This window comes from Megalops cyprinoides, chromosome 12 (assembly GCF_013368585.1).
Source record: "Megalops cyprinoides isolate fMegCyp1 chromosome 12, fMegCyp1.pri, whole genome shotgun sequence".
Classification (NCBI taxonomy): Eukaryota; Metazoa; Chordata; class Actinopteri; order Elopiformes; family Megalopidae; genus Megalops; species Megalops cyprinoides.
The window spans coordinates 27,888,811-27,908,506 of NC_050594.1; the positions used below are offsets into that span (position 1 = coordinate 27,888,811).

At 42.9% G+C, this 19,696-nt stretch overlaps 1 protein-coding gene across 1 annotated transcript in view; it reads right to left on the minus strand.

Moving 5' to 3' along the window:
• btbd7 (BTB (POZ) domain containing 7) overlaps positions 1 to 18,772 on the minus strand; it is a 68,508-nt gene extending 49,736 nt beyond the window's left edge. Inside the window, exon 1 of the mRNA XM_036542521.1 lies at positions 18,410 to 18,772. The gene's annotated coding sequence lies outside the window, so the exon portion shown is untranslated. The remainder of the gene's footprint in view (positions 1 to 18,409) is intronic.
• Between the last annotated feature and the right edge of the window lie 924 nt (positions 18,773 to 19,696).

Genomic DNA, 19,696 nt, shown 5'->3' on the forward strand with positions numbered 1-19,696 from the left:
ACCACAGAGCAGCAAATTGACACTGCAGTTTTAGCTTCCGGTTCAGCTCCGCATTGCCAAGCTCAGCACCCACACAAAACACAACCACTAAGTGCTGGCATACCAATTCACCCTCCCGTGGGACTGAGGCATTCAAAACATCACGAATCGCACAATGATACAACTGGCCTGCACATCTGTCTTTGAATTTCTGTGATATATAAAGCTAGCCACAGAAGCAGTGCTGGGATATGACTAAACGCTTTAAACCAGGTGGAATAACAGGAAGAGGGAGAGAGCTATTGTTCTCTGTGGAATCTTGTATCCCATTCACTTTTTAAAAGCTGAATTAGACCAGCAGGAAATAAATCCCAGGAATAAATGGATCAACTGGCCTACATCTGGATGTCAGCAGTTATGCAACACACTGGCCGACAGATGCAGTATCTCCAGAAAAAGGCGGACTGCGCTGTAAAAAAAAAAATATATATTGCTGTGTGGCCTGTTAACAGAAACTGTCCTAAGACCCATGTAAACACCATTAAACCAAAGAATATTGCCAAAGCACTCTGCAGCCTTCTTTGAGAGGTACAAGGCTTAGCAAATATGACGTTTAAATCAACCATCACTCGCAAGATAACTAGGGTGTTCAGGCACAGAGGCCTTGCTGGTAGGGACAGGGTTGACTTCAGGGTCACAGTGAGGATTACATTATATTTGCTTAGCAGAAGCTCTTACCCAGAGCGACTGAGGTAGTTTATAATTTTTACATGTTACTCATTTATTATTTACCAAGGTAATCTGATTTAAGAATATTTCCAAAGGATACAAGGATACAACCCTTATGTAATTTGGGGATCATCTACATCCAGAAATTTCACAAATATTCAACCATGTTTAAACATGAATCTTCAAGGAGGTCATTTTAAATGTCATGCACAGTATAGTAAATAGCCTACATTAAGCTAATCATCTAAGCCAAATTGCCATCCTACAGTAGTCTTGCATGACAGTGATGGATACAATTCAGTAAATGGACAATTTTAAATCCTTATGGCCATTTGAACAGATAAAAATTTCTATTAGCAGAAACTCAGCAGGATATCTGTAGACATTCAACAAAAATGCAAAAGACCGTTTTAACAGCTTGGATCAGACACAGGAAAGTACACTTCGATGTTGGCAGGGAGGTATCAGTGTTCGTAAAGTTTGATCTTGGACAGGTCAATTCTACCTCCAGCAAAGACTTCCTTATTGAATCAATCACTTAGGTGTGTAATTTGCAAAGTTCAGCCATTATCCTTGCTCTTAAAAGCAATTATCCGTGCTCTTTTAATGTACATTCAAGTTCAAGCCCTTCAAAAAAAGTGGTAAGGTATGCACCCCAAGGCAAACTACAAGGGTAACAGGAGTGTCCTTGGTGAACAACTAAAGAGATGTGTGAAATGTATGCAAAAATATTTGCATATTACTGTATCTTTCAATGGCGCCACAAGCCCAAAAAAATATAGGTCTTCATTGTTATGTAAAAGCAATCAACTTGCATGCCAGTGTCATTAACAAAAACAGCTGTAGAGTTTGTTTTCATTAGTCGGAGAGTGTCCCTTTCCACCCATTGTGATCACAGAAGTAGCTAATGGATTGCTCTTCCTGCGACAGCATTATTAGAGCTGAGGTCACAAAGGTTTCTTTTAGAAACACCCATTGAAGGCAGCTGATTTACACAAGGCTTAATACAGTAAGGAGGGGACGAAAATAAAAAGAAAAAAACAACTGCTTTCATGGTGCACGAAATTAAACCCATGTCACAAGTTACCTTTGACAGGAAAAGACACCAGAGCCACAAGTGCATAAATTGCATAAATATCATTCAAGACCATTTACTAGCACTTCAGCCTTTAAACACCATGATTTCAGCCTTCCCACTGTATCACTTCACTACAGATCTATTTTACAGAGAGGCCCTCTTCACAAAAGGTGGGTAAACTTGCAACACAATCAGCAGGGGTCAACTGTGATTTACATAAAGTCAAGTTAACTACGTCTCTGCATTAATGGAAGATGTGGAAAGGTCCTGGCAGAGATCTCATACAGACTCCACAAGCAGCAAAACCACCACATATTTAAAATGAAAATTTTTGCTGAGATTTTGGCTTGTACAATGTTATTTCCATAAATACAATCAATGTTTAACTTGTCTAATTGTAATGCAATAAAATAAAGATGAACAGAAGAGGGCCAAAAAGCCAGAAGATCTTCAAGCACTGCAGGATCGCCAGGATTTCGGCAGTGAAACATTGCGCAGCACTTTTGGAAATGCAAGTGGAAGTGTTAGGGGGGTTTAAAATTCATTACATGAGAGAGCGAGCGCATCAGTCTCTGGGGGCTTGTCTCACTCTAAACACTTCTGGCACGAGGGGGAGTTTCTGTACTATCTCTGAGCTGTTTGAAGTCTCAACTCATCCTGACGTGTTACTGACTCAAATTAAAAATTTCAAAAGCCTGGCGGAGAGCTTCCAAAAACTGTCAGCGTGCTACAAAGGGCAAGTGCATGCCTTCCCTACAGGTTTTGGAAAGTCAGCTTTTCTTAGTTTTTTTTGTTTTTTTTTAATTTGGTATTGTTTTTTGAAGGTGGGGGAGGGGAGATACTGAACAGGAATACTGGATGTGTGCTTATTTATTACATAGCATCCTCTGTGTGCTGGTTTAGGGGACAGCTTTAATCCTTTGGCTCCTCCCAGGCACACACCGCCAGGGATATATGCCCCACTCACATCTCCCCTCGGTCAGTTCCATCTAGCTCCTACTATTTGTGAAATGGCTTGAAATGTATTATCAGTGTGCGAACGCCAGGTGGGTGTACAGCATGTCAATGCGTGTGTGTAGGCGTGTGCGTGCACGTTTGTGTGTGTGCGCTCCTATCCTCGCACACGTGTGGTGCATCGCAGGTCTGCAGGGTTCTGCGTTTAGGTAAGTATTGTGTCAAAATAAATTCTGCACCTCATGCACAGTCTGGTGCTGTGTGCCGGCCCTGGGAAAAGCTGTGTTCTTAAGAAAAGCTGAGAATGATACGAGAGACGCTCTATTCCAGACAACCTATCCTGGAAGAAATAAGGGCTGGTGTTTGTCAAAATGCCTGGAGTGAAAAAAACATCATTTTCTGCTACAGGTCATAAGTGACAATGCAACAGGCTCTCAATTTCTGTCCAAGACTGAATGTCTTCGATGCACACAGCAGTGATGAGTTAATTAGGTCCTGCAGGGATCTGCTGTGCGAGAGGGCCACTGCAACCAAACCTCAAAGTTCTGACAATTTCATCATTATGCACCTTCTCATCCTTTTGAACAAACGTAAAGATTTTAACATGTTCCTTTCCAATATCTGACTGTTTAATGGGAACTTTCTATTCCTCTGATTCTTTGAGATGCAGACCCATGTCATGTGATAACTGTTCTACCATAACTTCCCTTAAACAGACATGCATTTTCCCAAAGGGCAGCATGTGCTGAATACCTGTTGAGCTTAATTAGCAAGGCTGGTACTTTTCGCCAGTTGGAGGTTAAGCTATGAGCCATTACGGCTGACGGCTACAAGCAGCATGTACCGGTGCCTTCTGGTGTCAGCCTTCTCAGTTGGAGGGATACTTTTCTGCTTTTTGAAACATAGGGACAACAAGCTACCCATGTTCTTCTACCTCGCTAGTGATGTCTACTAGATATTTTGAAGCTGTTATCTCTAAAATTACTGACAGCTACGTTGATTTTGACCTCTGCAGACATTCAACACACATGTAAGCAACGACAGGTTTAATATCTCCTTATCAAGATGTGAGAAATGAATTATAATAACAACCCAATTTGTACAATGTTAATATCCAAACTTAGGATGTGGCTCATGACTTGGGCACCACTAACGGAGGATGGGGGATATTTTCAGTATGCTATTCCCCACAGCCCAGCGGGCACAACTTTAATTGCTGAGGAGTGAGAGTGAAAGGGAACTATGTCCATATTTGGAAATCAACGGCCGCATGTGTGTTTATGAACATCACGCGGCTTTCACAGCAGCAACATCAGGAACACCATTTATTTGTCTGACAGTTTGTCCCAAATCTTTGCAGTTTCTTACAGCACCTTTATGTTCTCACTCCGAGGTGCAACTTTTAGGTGACAATGAATTTCAAGGCTTAAAACCCATTCTCATGAGTTACAACAATGAACAAAGGCCCAGAACCTTTGCATGCATACAATTAGAGAATACAAGAAGACGCCACAGCTCAGACTGTAGAACATCAAGGCAAAGGGGAGCAATCTAACAACTCCCCAAATCCCTCTGCCTGAAACAAAGGGGAAAAACAGTCTCAAATCCTAAATATAACCCTCTGCTACGAGCTGAGAGCTGATGATGACTTTCAGTGCAAGGCATCCCATGGACATGCCATGGTTTCAGAGGGGCCATTTTCGAAAAGCAAAACATGGATGCAAACCCAGTAGTGAAGACCCTCCCATCCAAAGTCGGAGATGGATGAAATGCCCGGTGAGAGAGGACAGTGGAGAGGGAACTGAAGGGGCGATCAGAGACCCTCTCCGACACCCTGAATGCAACAGCCCTTTCAGATGGTTGCACGATTTGTCCCTACAAGCCGGGGCGCATGCCGAAATCAGGTTGGCACGGCTTGCTCGTCTGTGTTTGCTGGCTTCCGTTCGGAGACAGCTGGGTCTACCAAGGGCACGTTCAGTCAGGGCTGGTGGAGACCTGGTCACTGAGCCTTGCAAGCCGATGGTTTCTCAGATAACTCTGACAAAACGCAAACCCATTTCCTTACTACCCCCTGGCATGACAACAGCAAACACTCAAAAAGCAATGAAAAGTTAAGGGGTTGAAAACACAAAAAAAAAAAATTATATAACGATAAACACAAAAAATAATAAATTACAAAAGTTAAAGTTCTTCACTTTCTTCTCAGTTCAGCACAGCAGTCTTTGTTTGCGTGGGTCCAATTAAAACCATTTGCTATCTATCTGCATTTGTTACTAGAGGCCATATTGATGCACACGATTATACAGGCATTCTGGCTTAGTTGATTTACGGCATCTCCACAGCTGGCGGGTAAACAGCGCTGTGCGTGTCGGTATGAGGAAATTGGCTGGAATTGACAGAGGTCTGTGTGCACCCACGCCACTGCTCATGCTTGTTCCAAACTTAATGGACTGTTCATTTACATCATTTAACTACTGCTGTTTAAACGCAACACATCTCGCCATGAACTTATGCACATCTGAGTGCATCTCCAAGTCATGGTGAAAACTGCATTTTATTCTTTCACCTGCCAGGCTGTTTTTAGCGATATCCTGGTCTGATGCCAGTTCCAGATGTTTCTGCCTATCTGCTGAGATAATGTATATTCCCCAATAACTGGACCTCATTCCTCCATTTCACAGCCGTCTATGTGAGAGTGGCAAACCTAAACAATCCAAGAATTACTATTTTTATTCCAAACGACAATATTTAAACCATCTTTACTTACAGATACAGTTACTTCATAAACAGTTTTAGCCCATGGTAGTATGTGTTTCACTGTATTTTGATATATGTAAAAGCATTTCACATATTTATTATTTCACTTATTTGTTTTTGTGTAAACCAACACAAAGCAGAAACAAAAATAATCTCCAAGTTCATATAAATTACTTAATATATGGACAACATAGATACAGAAAGCAACTATTTAGCTAGTTACACTGCCAGGTAAACAGGCTTCCAAATAAGCATACAATAGCTGAAACTGATTCGCTCTCCTTTTCCCCTTCTTCCACACTAGTGAGAGAGAGCAAGTCATTCAGCGAGTTAGTGAGGGACAGTCACATGTCCAGCTGTTTCCACTAGCTGTAGCCAAAACAATTTCGATCGTTGCAGCTACATTTTGACCCTTTCCATCAAGGTGATGGAAGAAATTTTTCAGGAGGGGAAAACCTGCTTATTCCTAGCAACTGATTAATGAAATTAAATAGAGCAAACTTAATCATAAACTTAAAATAAGGCAAGGCATTGGCTTTCTAGCAGAATATAAAACAGCAAAGCCTTACTATATAAATATTGATACAGAATGGCAACATTTGTTTCATAGACTGAATGAATGAAATGCCCTCACTTACCCCCCCCAAAACTACTTGTGTTTGTTTTGATGTAATAATTGTTGCAATGTTAAAAGTAAAGAACCACCTTTGTCTTCAGTCCAATTCAAACCTAATGACAGCCAGATCTTGTTTCATCAACATCACTGCAAACAGGTTAAGTGTGGAATGTGTAATTATCACTGCCTGTGTATGTATGTGAACCAGCTATTGGCTAATGGTCCACACCTGCCCTAATCAGCAGGCATTAAACGCAGGTGTGTGGCTACAAACAAGAACTCTTTTCCTTTAGTCTGCTCTATATTCAAGACATGTTCCTTTTTTGGTTGGTTTTTAAAATAAATTGTTTTTTGAAGTTTTGCTCCTGCTGTAATTTTTTTTGTGAGAAGTGTCAGACATCTTCTTTACAGATAGAAGAGAAAGTAATGAGAGGAGATACGATCAGAACACTTATCTAGCCAGAAGCTCGCTGGACACTAACCCTGCAAATATTAGACCCATTTGAAATATGTAAGGGCAAATTACACAACTTTGCAAAATTCCTGACATTCAAAGGAACTCAGTGGCAGTATGGCCTATAATAACGATTCTGCTGAAGAGATATGCGTTTTTCTCTGAATATGCAGCTCTGCATACAACCGCAGCTGGATTGTATGCAGACTTTAACTGCATGTGGTGCTGCATTGAGTGGGTTTTTTACGGTTGCTTTGCATTGCAAATGCTGCTCACAACTACCGTTTCAGCTGTTTTATCAAAACATTTCCATATGGTGCTTGTTCTCGATGGTGCAGTGGACACGATTCTGTATCGGTTCAGAGAATGAACACGTTGCTATGGTTTCACACCCCAGACCTTTCAAAACCTCAAACCCACCCACTTCCCATTGCTGTGGATGGCTTGTATTTAAAAAAATAAATTAAAAAATGTGAGAGGTTCAAAGCGGCTCCCTCCCTCTCAAGCCTCATGCTGTCTATCTTGGTACAACACCCGTTTTTAAAAGTGAATTTTTTATTTAAATCGATACTTCAAAGAAAACCAAGCTTTATTTGCTGATCTATCTCATTACTTCATTTAATACATTAAAGCAATTGTTCATTGTTCTATTTCAAGAACTCAGCTGCCCACACAAGTGATCTCACCCCTAATATTTAAGCAGTATCTTGTAACTGAATTATGCAAGAGGCTGTACTTCCTTACAAATTATTCCTGTTTTGTACTTATGTCTTCCAAGCTCTACTAGCCACCTCAGAAGAAGGTACCCACCGAATAAATGCATGAATGTGCACAGGAAAAATCACACTGAAGCGTAATGTTTCCTTTTACAGCCCTGATGAATTAATAGTGGTTTGAATGCGGTCCAGGAAGAGACTGAGGGGAAAACGCCACCTTCCCAGCGCTCGGCAACACTGCTCTGGGGCATTACCACACTCTTCTCCATCACCTCACATTCTCCCTCCGAGAGGCAGAGAAGGATGACCTCCCAGACAGGGCAGCACTACAGCGGGTCTTTCTGCAGCCTCCTAACGGTGATTACTCCAGCATGAGAGCACCTGCAAAAGGCTGCCTTTTCTGATTCTTAGTGCAGCGCCATCCAATATGCACTCTCAGGAACGGCCTCACGCTGCTGCTTTTGATACCCGGTCTAGATAAGGACAAGACAGGAGTGCTTCAGGCCCCGAGCACCTATTACGCACAGCATTAATGATGACGCTCGTCAGACAGCTGAGAAAGAACAGGCCGACTAGGAAGTATCAAATTTAAATTTAATGCGTTTCCTCTCTTCTTTAACTTTATTATAACTTCCTTTTGAGCTTCCTTTTCAGGTGTCCGTCTATGAAAGGGCTGAATATTAATTTAGGGATTCTTAATTGGTTTTCAAATACCCACACAAAAAGCATGGCAAAGCCCACTGTTTTTGACAACCGCACACGCTCCTGTTAAATTGAGGATGATTAACCTTTTCTACTCAAATGTAAAGTAGAATATAGCAACGTATATGACTTAATCGTCTTCAATACGGAAAAATTAGTGGGTGAGAGCACTGTATGGTCCTGAATAAACTACTATCGCCACAAGAAGCATGACGCTACAGTTGAAGGATAGACTCTTATTTTTTGGGTTTCCATTGCAATTACACAAATTAGCATTTGAATATCAGACGGACAGCCATCTTAACGCACTTAAACTAAAAATTCAAACAATATACCATTAAACTAAAAATTCAAACAATATACCAACTACCTCAAGGCCACAAAAAATCACAAATTACATTATGAATTACCTTTCACAACTTTTCATATACTACATGAACACAAATGCAGTACATAAATGTAGAGCCCAGCTTATAAATATAACACTGCACAGCTAGCACCATGTTGAATATTAATATTGCCTTGCTTGTCTCATTAAGCACAGAATAACAACCTATCATGCCGGCTGCAAATCCAGGCATAATCTGATAAAGCATTCTGGTCAAAGAAGGGGCACACAAAGGCAACTGAGCATCCTGGACATGGCAACGCCATCAAAGTCATGGAAACACTTTCATTCATAGGTTTACACTTTGGACTACAACGGAAAGGGGAAGATAAAACTAACTGGGAAGCTAAAATCCCCGGTGGAGCCATGCTGCTAAGCTCTAGAGCAGGGTATAAAGGGTTCTCCTGCTGGCAAGTTCTGATTAAAATGTAGTTGGAACAGATAGGCGTGAAACTGCTGAAGACCAATATAAAACCACTACAGCAAAATGCACATTCCAATTACTCTGCTGGTAGGTCAAGCAAGGAATCTGTGGGATTAAGTATTTCTCAAGCTTCAGTGTCATGCTGCTCCGTAGTCATGCATTAGGATCCATCGCACCCCATCCCGGCGTTTCAGGGTGAAGGCCACAGCGCTGACGTGGTAACTAGGACAAGCTCTTTTTTAGTCAGCGTAATTGACATGTTCCTCCAAGCTCAGGCGAAAATTCTGCGACACCAACCTGACACCCCACCCCCACCCCCCCAGCACTGACATCAAACCTTACCACCATCCCTTACTGCAGGCTTCATTCTTTACATGTGCTTTTCCTCCCCATGATTCTGCTGCTGCAAGAGGGTAATCGAGCCCGGAGTTCCTCCAGCTTTCAAATATTTACTGCACACATTAGCCATTGATCTGAGACTCTCACTGAGCTGTTCTCACACTCTTCAAAGCGAATCTGTGTTTTATTTATACATGTTTTTAGGCTCCAGTAAAAACACAACACAGGGCACTTATATTTTCACATTAGTTCATTCAAACCGCGCGTACTGCGAATCAGGACTTCATACGACTTTCCTCCGCCTGCGTTTACTGCTGTGGTGTTCTTTGATTCGACGGAAGGGGGTTGAGTTTTCACCGAGCCCCAAAAGATGCATGCAAACTAAACATTTCTTCTCCCCGCCCCCGCCTCTGTAGGCTTCGCATGCATACGGCGCTAATCTACCGTAGCCTGACGGAGCTGCAGACCCCATGCAGTTAGCCTAACGCTTGGAAACAAAGAGATTAGCCACATTGTCTCCCTGCATTCTTCTCTGAGGGGACATTCTTGACAAATCTATGATATCATTTCTCTTAATTAGAGGAGCAGTGGGGGACAACTCTAATGTTTCTAGCAGGAAATATGTATAGGATGGTAGGATGAAGACGCCGCTGCATTTAATAGGGTTTCTACCACACCATGTTAGACAGTATTGTACTGTGGGGAGTGAAATGGGGGGGAGGGGAGCACTGAAGAGTTCCTTCCCCTGGATCTTCATGCCACAGTTCAGCTAACAAGTTCATTAAGAGCATTTAATCGCTCGTTAGGGTAATCACTACCTAATAGGGCCATAAGCGGCATACCCTTGCTATCACCACAAGATGGTGACTAATTTCATTTGTCTTTCATTAGGCTTTATGCTCGAGATCTTTTCTTTCTTTCTTTTCCTCCAAATGCTGACATCAGGAAGAGTGTGTGTGTGTGTGTGTGTGTGTGTGTGTGTGTGTGTGTGTGTGTGTGTGTGTGTGTGTGTGTGAGACTGCGGATGCGGGAGAAAACATGTGAGGAGTTGTCTGTCTGGTGAGGTTGCTCCTGACTTTACTGCACATATTAGTCCATTGATCTAAGCAGCCCATCAAATCTTTACTGGGAATCGATGCTTTATTCGGCTATTTGTTCTTTTATCGCAGGTACAGCAACAAAGCCAAAGGATTTGTTTAATTTTACTACCCGACCGGTTCAATCAAATCAAACGTTGTAATCATTGCACCTGTATCTCAAAGGCAAGTAAATGCTTTTTTTGGAAATGTTAGGCTAGACAAGGTTATACAAGTTAAGTGTGTGTGTGTACGCACACATTTTTAACCATTTCTTGTGCGATCATTCCACAATCAATTTCTGGCTCTGTTAGAATTGCTCTCTTGCTGCTGTGACCGCACAGGCCAGCGCTGAGCATTGAAGAGCAGAGCCCGTGCGCTGTGATGTCCATCGCAGACACTGCTCTTACGCAGGAATCTGCAGGAGAGCAGGCAGACGAGCCGCGTTCCGAGCAGCGGTTTAAAACAACTGCTCTGTGTTCTCAGAGGGGAAGAGGGAGGAGAAGCGCAGGGAATAACAAGTAGGATCCCCCTGCGTCGCCGCCGCATTGGCCCTGTGCTTTACAACTGCGCTGATTAATGAGGCGCACCCAGGGCCAGCCTGCCGCCCTGCGAGCCGTGGCCCGCCCGCCCGCCCGCCCGTCCCCCTGCAACACACCCGCCTCTGCGCCACAGCGCCCACGCAAAACCCTCAGTGAGGGAAACAGGAAAACAATTCCTTTCAGCAGCTGATGCATATCTGGGAGGTGCAATCGCATCAGCGGGTGAAATGCTGTCCGCCGGGCAGGTAGCCTGCAAAGGTACAGCAGGAGCCCTTTCAGATTAGTTCTCATGCAGGGATTTTCAGGTGGTACTGTCTATTCTGGGAGGAGAAACATCTGTAGCAGGACACAGACCTGGGGCTACACTGTGCTCTGAGAACTGGGGAATTACACCACTTTCTACTTCTCCCTTGCAAACCAGACATGAGGGTTTCAGCCAAAACTCAGCCCAGTAAGAGATGGAGGAGGAAAATAAAAGTAATTAAATAAAAACATCAGCCAATTGAATGAGCCGCAGTCATACACTGCGAGGCCCCATTTTCACTATGGCATATTATACAGGAATCAGACTAGCCAGAGCGTGCAGCACTGTTTTGCAGGAGTGGAGGGACGGAAGCTTCCGGATGGGGAAAAGGTCTCCCTGTCCTGCGCAGTCAGCCTGCGTCTGTCTCGGCAGCGATCCCACAAGGCCCTGCCAGCCCGCCAGGCAGACGGTGAAATCCCCGAAGTGGACACGGGAACGGTGAAGCGTGCACGCTAACAGCTGGCCCCGCACCCGCTCATCACAGCCGGCACGGTGACAGAGACGGCTCGCTCGCCACCGCTGTGCCACACACACCGAATCCACGGACGGGCCCCCGCTCCCATTCCAGCCCCCACTCCTCACCCTTTCTTTCACTCTGACAGAAACAACAACAACCGGAAGACTCTTCACAAGAGGATTTAACCTTTAAAACAATGTGGGTGGGGGTGGAGGAAATGAATTATACTGAAACAAATTACACTAAATAACACAGAATAAAATCAACATAATAACTGCTTGGCAAACAACAAGGATTTCAAACCAAATGGCTGGTGACTGTCTCTAGGCCAGGGACCAAGAGCAAAGAAGGCCAGTAATCCCTGATAAAAGCAACAAATGCCAAGAACTCATGAATTCTGTGAGAAGTTATGCTCTTGTGTGAGAAACACATTTGTAGCACAGCTAGACCGTATGAGCAATAAATGTGCCAAATTGGGTCAGGCGGTGCTATGAAAAGTTATACAAAATTCTGGTGTTCTCTGACCGCTGGGTGTTGCCCAATGTGGCTGCAGAGCTGTGAGAAGCAGTTTGCACGTCTCTACAGTGCACGCCTGACAAATGTGCTAAATGTGAAAGGAATAAGCGAGTGCTGTTATGGGTTACTGACATACATGAAAAATGGTGGCCACACTGAGCACATAAGACTGTAATAAAACAGACAGAGAGACAGACAGAAAGGAACAACGAAGGTCCAGCACCATCTCATCCAAAGAACAGCAGTGTGTAATAATTCAGAAATATGAGGCATCTTTACTTATTATGTGATTTTGATCAAAGACTATGTACTCCATTTACTGTTTTCCCAGCATGCTCTTTTAACTGCCCCACACAAACTGTGACTGCATACTAATCAAATGCCTCCTCTACACTCTGCCAAGTGAGCGCTTTGAGCATCATTTTGCTACTGTCACAGAAGTACCCTCTTGCCTGGCAAGTGAAGGCAAGTGAGAGGAAGAGATAAAAGCATAAATCTGGGACACACTCCAGCATTATCAGATAATGACCAGCAGCACACCTAGACATACTAAAATTAGTAGCTGGGTGGTCACACAGGCGTGGTTATCTTGCTATCGTGCCTTGTCCAATTGGGAAGATCCCCAAAGACGAGCCCATGGCTACTTAAGAGAGACAGATGTGGCCACAGTCAGCTTTAGAGGCCTTATATTGTGTACCTAGCTTGCTAAATGCAAAGAGAGGAAAAAGAAACTCACTTAGAAATTTACCTAGCTAAGCAATGTGGCTATTTAGCAATGTAGCTCCCTCTATATCCTAGCTAAATAGTCATTTGGCTTGGAAAGGTACAAGTCATTAATGCTACTGGAGTTAACAAGCTGGAGATAACAAAATCAATATCTATGTAACTAACTAGATATCATTCTCTGCTACAATCAGAAAGCAAGACATGTAATCAAACAAATACATTGCATTTTTATTAATACAACACCAGGGAAAGTATACATACTTAAAACTTTAATATATAAAATAAGCACCCTCTGATCCCCAAATTATGGGATGCCAGCATGAAAACCATGCTGCAAAGTCCATAACCATGTGGAATCAGCCAAAGGGGGCAGTAGAGAGCCGATACAGCCCCTTTAACTCGTATGCTACGGTGAGAGACCTCACTTAACATGGTGACCACGGCAGCTGGCACCGCCATGTCAAGGGCAAGTCTGTAATGAAGTAAACAAACAGCTTGTTTATGGGGCAGGGTATGAATCACCAGTGTGACGGAGGAAAAGGCTGGGGCACACTCCCTGCTTCCATCTCACCCAAAAGCCAGCCCCCCTCAGACCGTCACTACAGTTTCGAGGAGCCAATTAGAGTACACTCTCATAATGACAGCAGTACTTAAAACACCACTTTCAACCTTCCTCCAGATTTTTATTTTTTTTTTATTTTCTGTCAGCGATTGTTTTTTTTTCCCCTTGTTTAGCAGAGAGGTCTGCTGACTCAACAGGCCTAAAGGTTTCTACACCAAACACTCTTCAATAAACAAACAGTAAGCTATATATTTTCCTCAGACAAAGTAGTAAACATCTAGAGAGGAAAAAAACTACAATGTTACAAGAGGCATTTCTAGAGTGCTCTGCAAACCAATTTTCTATATATTCTGTCATCCTACGATTCTGCTTCTATTGTGACAGCTACTGGAAAAGACCAGGCAACTATTGAGGGGGCCACAGACCCTCAGAACAAAAGGGGGTACAACATGATCTCAACACCATTCAGTTATGGACGGCTTTTGTACAATGCAAGACAACTAGGCGATATTCTGTTAGTAGCAGGGAGGTAGTGCTGATCATTTCAAGCCTAAGACATCACTGAAGTATGAACTAACTAGTCGTACCCAAGGGTGTGCCTACACCTTTGAATGGACCAAGATATTACTTCGGCTTCCCCTGTTAGGTCAAAAAAAAAAAAAAAAACTGTTATGTGTCCCTGCCTCACTTCCCTGTTCTGTATTGTACTCAACACAGCAGGCCGAATTTTGGGTGCAAAACAGCAGCCATAACATGAAAGACTTGAGTGAAAACATGAAGACCCATGAAAAACCTACCCAACTGTCACTTCTGAGGCTCCTTAAAAACATGATTATGGATTTCTGTTGTTAAGCCTTAACCAAATGGAAACTGACAAGGCCACCAAAGAGAAATTACCACCCTCTACCCAATTACAGCTTCCCCGCTTGCCAGTGGGCTCTTTCTTCTACTCATGAAATGACAACCTCACGTCTAGAGCTTGACTGTGATGTGTAATCATCGGGCTGGTCAAAGTCCTGGTCTGGTGAAGGCCATAATCAAATTAAGAGTGATGGTAAGGGCCTGCCGTGACCTCGCCCCCGATTCTGGTCTTCAATGAAGCTCTGAAGCCACCAACGCGTGTCCTGGACAAGCCGCTTGTTCTGGCAGCTTGTTCATGGTCACGCAGTGACCCGAGCTGACTGACGTTAACAGACTGGTTTTCCATCGCTAGTCAAGAAACATGAGGAAAGCTGAGAAGAAAACAAATTAATCTGTCAGGAGCAGTTAAGAAACCTGCCCATATTCGGCAGGAAATGGAGAGGTAGGGGCAGATCACAGAACCATAGGTAGGACCTCATCAGCGGCACAACGATTCTACTCAAACATTCCTGACAGTTCAATTTCAGATAGCACGCTTTTATTACTTAATTTTTTCCCCCACGTGATTGATGGGACATTTGCTGGAAAGGACAGGAAGACTGTGGGTCTGAATTTTAATATTTATTGTCATATTTTTCATTATTTTTCATTGTTGTTATAAATGTTTCATTTCTAAGCATTCCTTCCAGAACTGTTGCCCATTAGTAAGTGGGAGGTAGAGGCTGATACATGTACACTCCTAAAAAGGTTATTACGATATCTGATTATTATAAGGGAAAACAGAATGATTTTACCTAGGACATGAAAACTCAGCTATTTGTTGTCCTATCCATCTTGCTTAAATTTAGCAAAAATACATACTTGTACAAACAAGATTAAAGTGACAGTTTTTTCTATTAAACAGACACCACTGTTTTGTGGTATATGTTTACGGACCTTAAAACAACCTCTACCTAAAAGCCAATATGCTCTCCAAGGACAAGCAGCCATAAAGGAGATAATTAATGGGCTTCTAGTCTAACATCTTTGCTGAATTATATTGAGGGTGCAATAATTAAAATGGGTTTCACATCTTCCAAAGCGTATGTGATTTTTAAAGCTCCCAAAAATGAGAACATCATCTTTAATATTGAGAAGGACACTTACTGTTTATTTTTATCCCTTGGTCCACTAAAAAGGGGTGCATATTTTAAAAATGTAGGACGACCGTGTTCTAGAACCACTGCAATCAGGTGTCTAAGCGAAGCACTCTAATGCAAGCCAATACTTGTAATTTTGTGCATGTAAATCACCAGGACCCAAATACAGTGAGGAGGAAGACAAGTCAAAAACATTTCACCAATAAAACCAGCAGGGTTTAATTCCACAATATTTCCCAGGGGTGAAATGTGAATGTGTTTCCCTGGATGACATACCATGTCTAATAAGCTTGATTTAAAAAAAAAAGGCAAATTATGGATCCAATGAGGGAAAATAACCACCCCCAATCCTCTTGGTCATTAAAAAAATCTACTCATTTATATTCATTTAGCCCAGAATTAACTAAAGGTTCTGACCTTAAATCTGTACAACTGAACTTTGGGTGAAAAAAAACTGAGCAAAGCACCCCTGACTAAGGATACATCAACAGTACCCAGCCTGCAGCATAAAGCCACATTTGCCGGGAGAGAAGTCCAGCCTTGACCGCTGCTTTGTGCTGCTGTGTCAGAGCTCCCGACCTGCTGAACTCAAAGCAACTTTTCACAGCTTGCTCCGCCGCCCCAGCGCGCCCTGGCCCTGCCAGCAGAGTTATCGAGGAAAACTCCCCCCCCCCTCACCTCGTCGGCGTTGCATCTAAATGGATTAGCAGTACAGAGGAGAAAACAGCGGCCCTGTAAAACGCAGCCAAAGCCCGTGCTGCGGTGGACTGGCGCTCAAAACTTTCCAGAGGCCATGAATCCCTAAGTGCCGCCTGCATGTCCTTCATCTTTGTAGCAGTCAAACATACACATGCACTTTGTCTTATTGACTCAGTCATAACATGAAGTCCCTCGCCTGGAGCAGCCACTGAAATTAACACCAGCGTCAGCTTGTAATTTAAGACCGGCGAGGGAGGACAGACGGCACTTGCTATGCTGGAAAACCCCATGCATCTGGCTCATGCACGCCGCCTTATCTGTCAAGCGCAGCGCCCCGACGCACCACTCTATAGCGACGACAGCCCAAGCCCAATACTTCAAATTTGCCTAATCCCTTAGAGATGATATGTTGCAAAGACAGGACTATCACCCATATTAATCATTATTTTTATTATTGCGGTATTACCATACATTACAGAGTCCTCTCAACCAAATTCCTGCTCATGTACTGTCAGGAATAAGCTCGGTGAGAGTGAGAATTGGAGAGTCAACAGGTTGCGCCCGCTAAGGAGATGTGGCGTATTAATAAAGAGAGGGATACACCCTAGGCCTCAGTGTGAGAATGAGGATGAATCCACCTCGCAGCGGTCTCTATCTCAACCCATTTACACTCCACCGGAGTTCCATAAATTACACTGTCTAATGAACACTTGGGTGTCATGGACTCATTGCACATTCATTCCATGAATTAAATGCACATTAGGAAATTTACCAGGGCTGCTAAGTATCCATTCTACATTCAGATGGGGTACCATTTCCTATTATTAGACCCGTGCTATTCGAGCACCAAATGTGTCACTGTTCAAACAAAAGAAATTGTTCCAGATAAAGTGTACAACTAGGGAATAAACTTCATCACCATTCAAAATCTTGAAGATATTTTCTTTCTCAGTGTATGGAGCATTGCTAGTTACAAACAAAAATATGAAATATTAAAATGTACAAAACAGTGATTACACATCACTGAACAGATAACAGTGATTCTTATTACACTGAAGTAACAGTTATGAAAACTATAGCAACTGTATGTCATTATGTAAGATTTTAATACATCTTGCACGGATGCCTTCAGAAAAGCAAAATTATATATATCGACACCTCGCCTGAGTAACTCATCAATAATGAACAGAGCGCGTCTCATTAAGAGGTAACAGGCGGCCCACGGTAATCAAACAATACAATGTTACTGACAAATCCCTCATTTGATTAGCTATATGCTACTACAAATCAAATTATCTCGATTTTTTATTTTAATTTTTTTTTCGAAAGCTTCAAAAAGTAGATGCAGCACCCTGCTCACTCAGGTAGTTATCTGTATCCGGAAAGGAATCTGACACGGCAGACAGCAAGGAAGCTAACCAGTTATTAACCCAGCTGGTCCGGGAATCTATCACAGCTAGTGATCCAGATGTGTCCGACTTGTAGCATTAACCGCTGTTGTTAGCAACGTAGCTAGGCAGCAAGCGAGCCAACTTAACTGTTAATATAATCGGTTTTGATTGCATTAGTTTCTCCTCGATCACTCTGGATCTGTGACATCTGTCAAACGGAAACCAACTGCTGTACTGCTAAATGCATGGTGAATATAACAGTTAGAGAGCCATCTCGAGCTATTATTTCTAGCTAGCTAGTTCTACCCAGATTAGGTTAGCTGACTAGCTAGCTGCCTCTGCGCTGGTTATCCAGTCATTCCTCATTAGCCAACGTCCATAACGGTGTTGGGACAAGTGGGTGTAATTTAGCAAACGAGCTAGCTAACGTCAACCATCCACCGTCAACCAAATGTGGGTATAGGCAGCTACCCCAATTAATAAAAAAAAGCTTGCTGATCTTGCTGTTATTTCTAACTGACTGTTGGTAGGAAGCGACTTGCATGCTGTGCATTTAAGTCAAGTCCCCTGGCACACGAAAGCGAAGTGCAGAAACCGTTGGCTAGTCTGCTTTAAACATCACTCAGACCTAACGATAGCTAGCTAGCGTGTTAGCTTTATGAGTCATAGTTTACTACGAGAGGAAAATGCTAGCTGACTGGCTAGGTGGTTGGTTGGCTAATTAATTAGCTCGCTGGCGTCAGCTAGATATCTTCACAGTAAATTTAGCTAGCTGGTTAGTTAATTCAGATAACGTCAGCTATTCATCTTCGTCTGTGTGCCTTTTAGATCAGTTTTTCCTTTGAGACAAACAGTTTAATTCGACTGGGTAGCTAGCACGAGAACAAGTAGGCTGTGTAGATAGCTACAGTGGTAGCTACCCAGTGTAAATTTTTGTATGAAAAATAAATTTAATTAAACTGTAAATCACATGGGATACTTCGACGTGGTTAAGTCTTACCTAGTCTGATGGCTCCACGATGCCTTGCCTTCTTCCTTGCTTTTTGAGTCTCAGATCCTGCAGAACAGAAGCTGTGTCTTTCTCACTGGTTCTCTCTGTTGCCAGACAAGTTTTTGATTTCCACATAAAAACGGCATAAAGCCAGTAAAACACGCGTCAAACCCTTGCATGCGTTTCTGCGGTGAACTCTCAAAAACCCCACACCGGATCAGTTCCACTTCGCCTCGACTTTTCCGAGGATTTTAGTCCCTGTTTCTTGAAAAGAGAAACTCAAGACGTGGGGTTTTCTCCTCTGCTTTATTTTCCTGCAGCCCATAGCTTTCTGATGTGCGGCCTATCCTGAAGCTGCTTGCTGCCTGGTTCAAGAAGACGCTACAGAGTAGCGAAACTCGACACTGTCTGCTTTGTTAAGCATTTCAACCGCGGGCTCCCACTAGCTGCAAGCGGCTGGCATCGCAAGAATTAAACTTCTGACAAAAATCTTTACTGCAAAATAGGTGGGACGCATGCAGAAACACGCAGGCATCGGCTGGCCCGACTAATCATGAGAGGCCGGGATTTTGTCCCGTCTGAACTGTTCATTTAATAGTGGCCAGGTCTACCTCACATCTAACTAAAGGTTTTGTATGCTGAACATTTGGTTTCCCTTATCTTATCATTATTGTCTATTGAATAATGCAAGCACACTGTAGTGATAAAAGTCTACACTTACTATCAACATTAAATTAGATTTGCATTCATTTGCCAGACGGCCTTATGCAGACAGATTTTACAAAGCATCGCACACAATCACTCATAAGCTCGCATGAACGACGGAACAAGCAAAGCAACAGATCGTATCTGAAAATGTGACAATCCGTTGCATAGTGCCCCGAAAAACTAGTGTCATACTGAAAGAAATGCTGCAATAAATAGTAAAATAATACTCTACAGTAATATAGGCTACAATAAAACGTCAGCTTTACACGTTGCAATTTTAGTAGTCTGTTAGCACAGATGAACAATACTTGGGCCAGCGGACAGTATAATGCTTCTTATCATATTCAGTGTCTATTGTCATCTTATAAGGTTGCAGGTTTAAGTCCCCAGCTGAATCATACTTTTAAATTAAAAAAGTGTTCATAAAGTGGCATTTACTGACCTTTTGCTAGACACTCAGCAAATGATATCATTCATTCCTTGCCAAGCTAGCACCCTGTATAGGTCTTAAAGAATACTTTTGAAAGGCAAATACACACTGCACTCAGAGAAGGGCACACACAGAGTGCAGCACCTTAATCTGGGCTC